Source organism: Sinocyclocheilus anshuiensis, unplaced genomic scaffold (genome assembly GCF_001515605.1).
Source record: "Sinocyclocheilus anshuiensis isolate Anshui unplaced genomic scaffold, SAMN03320099.WGS_v1.1 scaffold420, whole genome shotgun sequence".
NCBI classification, from domain to species: Eukaryota; Metazoa; Chordata; class Actinopteri; order Cypriniformes; family Cyprinidae; genus Sinocyclocheilus; species Sinocyclocheilus anshuiensis.
In genome coordinates, this window is record NW_015557082.1 from 373,436 (window position 1) to 379,167 (window position 5,732).

The 5,732-nt window shown below is 36.1% G+C and overlaps 1 non-coding gene across 1 annotated transcript; it reads left to right on the forward strand.

Moving 5' to 3' along the window:
* The first annotated feature begins 3,102 nt into the window (after window positions 1-3,102).
* On the forward strand, window positions 3,103-3,174 carry trnaq-uug (transfer RNA glutamine (anticodon UUG)). The gene has a single exon. It is a non-coding gene; the product is annotated as a tRNA-Gln (tRNA).
* Window positions 3,175-5,732: the final 2,558 nt, after the last annotated feature.

Here is a 5,732-nt window from a genome sequence, read left to right on the forward strand (position 1 = left end):
ATATGTATTAGAAACAGTCATAAGCAAGCCACATATTAGAGTCAAGCTGCAGGACGTCTGATATATGATGTTTGGTGTGTGTGTGTGTGTGTGTGTGTGTGTGTGTGCGTGCGTGTGTGTGTGTGTGTGTGTGTGTGTGTTTGTGGGGAGAGAAAAATTCGTATTTTAAAGCTCGGAATTCACACAAGTTTTACAAGCAATGGTCAATATCTCTATTTTTCAGATCAGACGAGAGGAGCTTTCCAATGGAGCCAAGAAAACTGAACAAAAGACATTTTTATCCCCTACAATGTTTGACATTATTTATTCCACAGCCATCCCTCGCAAGTAACAAACTTGATCAATGATCTTCCCCTGTAATTCACTTTCACATGCAGCCCACACAATATTGCACCAACACCGATATGAGCATTTTGAAAGCTGAACAGAAAAGACCAACATGTTACTTGCTTCGTTACTAGGAAAATATGCTTTTAGCATTCAGAGCTGGCAGTAGGGAGAGTATTTAAAGAGATCACAATCTCTTTTCATCACAAATCCATCATCAGTGACTATGATAAACAAAGAAAAAACGTTTTTTTTTTTAAATCAACTTGCCTTAAAAAATGTGCTCGTTGGATTTGTATGCTTTTGAAAAATGTAAACAATTTTCAACATTTTTTTTAATTGAATGACTCTAAAAATGTCATGTGGTGTAACTATCAAGTTAAAAGTTTTGTCTTTTATATATGTGTGTGTGTGTGTGTGTGTATGTGTGCAAATATCTTACTCATTATTTTAAATAAATATCTTAGTCATTGCTGTTATATTTTGTAAAAAACATAAAAATAATAATAAATTAATATTGAGTTTCTGGGGAGTTGCACCACATGACATTTTACCACCTGAACTAACCTTGTCAAAAAAAGTGAATTATCTGATATTTTAAGACACATCTTGACCTTGACAGTCACAAGTGTCTTCAAGGGTCCTCTTTATGACATTATTTCCTGTTTTATGATTTATAATTTATTATATTTTAAAAGGCCTTTTCATTATGAATGGACAATTCAATCACCATGATGGTTTTTTACTTTTAATTGATATATTTTTTGTAATACATACATATATTAAATATATATTATTATCATTTTTTATATATATATAAAGATATCAAATATATAGTATATTAAATAAATAGTACTATATATATATATATATATATATATATATATATTCAGCACAAATTAATGAAATTTGTGATTTTTTTTTACTTATATATTCTTTTAACACAAACACATACCTTTTGGTTTCCCTTTCTCTAACATACAGTTTCCATGGTGGATATCACACACTCGAATGCAAACATACCTGCACACAGATATCAAACTGACAGCGGTGTCTTCACATTCTCCAATTACAGATCTATATTTAAAGCAGAAATGGTCCCTTATTCAGTGGCGAAGAGATCATTTGTTTGCATTTGTGTTGGTACTTCACTCTTGGTGTGACACTTGTAGTAGCATACTTGACTATCTGCTTAAGCAATTGTCGCAATACATGAACTTAAAAGATGTGACCTTGCTAAGAAAACACTTAATATCAATGATGCAGACTCCACTTTGGGAAAAACTCGACATCCAAAAGACTAAAGAAAGAAAAGGAGACGTAAGTAATCAGCCTGCCAGAACTGAGCACAGAAAAACTAATGGATGAATGGTAATGAGGGTCTGCGGGAGGCGTGTGAGTATGTTGCCTGGCCAGTATGGAGGTGACTGACAGCCAGACAAGGCTATGTTGTTGTTGTGATCCCCTCTACACACACACATACACACAAACACACACCCCTCACAGACAAGCCCCATGTCAGCACGGAGACGGCAGGCTGATTTATTGGATTCTCCTCCCCTGGGAACCCCCCTCCTATCCTCCAGCTCTCCCCCCATCCATCCATCCATCCATCCATCCATCCATCCATCCCTCCTCCTCTTTCCTGCTTTCCCCAGGGGGCAGAGAAGGGGTAATGACCCACATCAGCATACACACTGTCATTCAAGCACATTTGCACCCTTCACAGGATATCGAACTTCAATTCACAGGAACCAGAAATTCCAACTCACTAATTATTCAAAGTATAATTAAAATGATTCATACCGACAAAAAATTATGCTTCAACCTGGAATCAACACATTGTATTTGCATATACAGAGATATGTCACTATAATCATAGATGTGTATCAATTGTGCTCTTGGCTGCCTGTCAGTTCATTCTTTATTCGAATAAATTCACATCCATTGTCATATTGAAAATAGAAAACACTTTTTTTAATTGTTATTGTATTTCTGACATTTTAATGAGCCAACTGTGTGATGATATTTTCCTAAAACTGTCTTAATTACATTGGCCTATTGCAAGTAAAGATGCTATGCTAAAATATTAAGCTTTCGTTTGTTTGTTTGTTATCATATTGATTTTTTAAAAAGCCTAATTTGTGTTGTCACTGTCGCAATATCGCAAATACCCTAATTTGCTTTAATAATGACTGCAATCACTGTAATAATGATAATACATACCATACGTTTTACGAGCTCCGGCTGCCCCCTTCAGTTCAATCGCGGTATTGCAAAAGTGAGGGCGTGCGTCAGATTACTATTAAAATTCATGGAAGAGGCGTTATAGTGTGGTGAACATGTTGACCGTGGGTGTAATTGCAATCCTCACATGTTGCTTTGTGTTTTACACATAGATTTTTACGGTTGGTACGTCTTCATCTTGAGCACTTGGTATGATATGAGCTATCAAGTTTGCTAACGTTAGCTTTAGCTCGCGGATTTCACGGTCTTTTGTTGTTGTTGTTTTGCGCGGTATAGTAATTTTAACGTAGTTTAATAACTTTAATAGTAAGGCAAATGGATACATTTTGTACTTGTTGAATGAAAAATCAACATGCATTGTCATTCAAAGTTGGGAAGACACGATAAAACGTTATCTCACGTATAACGTTAGGGTGTACGTATATTTTCTGTTGCGTAACTTGTTTTATAGATTAAAAGTGTATATAGATTTTGAGCCATATTCTATCTTTTCAAATATTAAAGCCTGACTCGAGATATGGTGTTTGTGGTTCTATGGTGTAATGGTTAGCACTCTGGACTTTGAATCCAGCGATCCGAGTTCAAATCTCGGTAGAACCTGATTTTTTCCCCCCTTAAAATATCGCGAATAATGATATTCAGAAAACAAGTAGAACTCAACGAAATTAGTAATCAAACGATAAAGACAGTAGAGCACGTGGTCCACTACTAATTCGATGGCTAGCCTATAATTACTAGCATACTGTGAAATATATTTTTAAATAGCAATTTTTAACCAAATGTTTAGATTTTTAAAATCGTAAATGCAACTTATTATTCCACATTATTCCATCATAAATATTTAAAATATCGAAGACATATAAACATATTTCAACGACTGTCCATATATCATCTCAGGAATGAATACAGTTAAATTGTATTTTTAATTGAATTTCAAGTAAAAATATCTCGACGTTTTGATAGTCTGACCGCAGAACTTTCGAGGAATAACTCCTAAATAATACAACAAAATAAAACTTCCACCAAAGTAGAGTTTTCAGGATTTAGGCAAATGACATTAAGGTGTTAAACTTTAAATGTCCAGGAGGAGTCAGTATATCACATATTACGTACATGTGGGGAAAATAAATAAATATTTTTTGACTACTACTGTAATATAGAGATCATATATGATATAATTTATTTTTATTATTATTATATTAAATAATAATAATTATTATTATGAAAACATATATTTACAATTTCTTTATTTATAAATCATTTAACCTTTCACGACATACCCAGATGGACCCAAAGAGATGTTTTGTCAGATTTAATGTCTGGTATAGCTAAGAAACCCCTATGTCCTCTTGTTTTTCATATTCCCTCCACCATTAACTTTTTGGATCTTAACATACTCAATTTGTCTCCTCTCTCCAGCCATAGTACTCATATTTTCCCCCTTTACCCACTATCTGCAGCCTGCTTGGCAGGTTAACAGACCCTGTATTTTCCAAGCCTGAGCCACTGCAGCCCAGTCCAGATGTCTCTTGTGGATCCTCTGACCTCACCGGGAGCCAAACGTCCCCTTAGAGTTAGCCGGACGTCTGGCCTTCAGGCTCAGAGGTACAATTTAAATGACTAATTTGAAGGTATAAAGTTCCAAATTTATTACCAGTAACATTAACATTTATTAACCACCCCTACATCTTTAAATAGGAGTTTCTGAATTAATAGTCAGCGTGTTGTTCATGAAGTGTACAACCGTCCAATGTGCGTTACCTGTTATAATTCCTCACAGAGCCGCAGAGAACAGCAGCAACAGTGAGCGAGTATAAATATATAAACCCATCCAGCCGGTGGTTGGTATGGCCGGGAGCCAGGCATCACTGACCCCTGAGCTGAAAGAAGTGTAGCATTGTCTCTCTGGGCCTCCAGCTCTGTGCATTTCAAAATGAACAGCAGATCCCTTCTGGATTATTTACTTTTGCCAGGCTATATGCCACATATGACTCAGAATTACTACACCTTCCATTTTTCCTAAAGGAAGGAGGCCTTTTTTGGCCAATAATGAACTTTATAGAAAAGAATTGTAATATTTTTAGTATGTTTTTGTAGCTGTTTGGATGTATTTATAAGAAGAAAATGAGAAAACCTGACATTTTAAAGATGAACAAAGGCGTGATAAGTTATAAAATATAGGCTAGTACCAAAGGAGACATTTCAGAAGCATATTGTAAACAATTACAAAAAAAAAAAAAACCGCACTAACAAAAAATAATTTAACGTGAAAATCAGCCCTCTTTTTGGTTTAATAAATTCAGCGCTCTATCAGATATTTCCTAATGTTTGCATAGCAACGCTGTATATCAGTCCGCTCATTGGTGGAGCAGACACCGGCGCTACTTTCATGTCTCGTATCAACATGAAATAGGAGGAGCTAATAATAACGGCTCGCGCTGTGTTTCCTGCAAACGCGACTGGCGCCATTATGTCTCAGTTATGTGTATCAATAACATCTATAACAACATTGAAAACAACATAGATAATATAAAGGTAAGTTTTTAAAATAATTTCAGAAGGCATACTGAGCGTAAAAATAACGGAGTAAAATCACAACTGCCATTTTGAGGGAAATCGTTTTTCAAGGTCTCTGCACAAAACGACATTTGCAAACACGAACGTCATCAAATAAAACATAAAAGTAGCCAATGTAATATCCACCTTTTTCCTGCGGGTTTTTTTTTCAATTATGGGAAGCACTTCCGGTTTGTGGAAGTTCCACTCAAAAAGACTGCTACAAATCATGAGATTGCGCTAATCCTTAAAGGTCCCATGGCATGAAAATTTCACTTTATGAGGTTTTTTAACATTAATATGAGTTCCCCTAGCCTGCCTATGGTCCCCCAGTGGCTAGAAATGGCGATAGGTGTAAACCGAGCCCTGGGTATCCTGCTTTGCCTTTGAGAAAATGAAAGCTCAGATGGCCCAATCTGGAATCTTCCCTTTATGTCGTCATACGGGGAAAGGTTACCTCCCCTTTCTCTGCTTTGCCCGCCCAGAGAATTATGTGCCCGCCCAGAGAATTTGGCCCGCCCATGAGAAAATGAGCTACTACCGTGCGAGGTGAGCGCAATATTTTTTCCCTCGAGAGACATCATAGCTTGCAAACGAGCGAA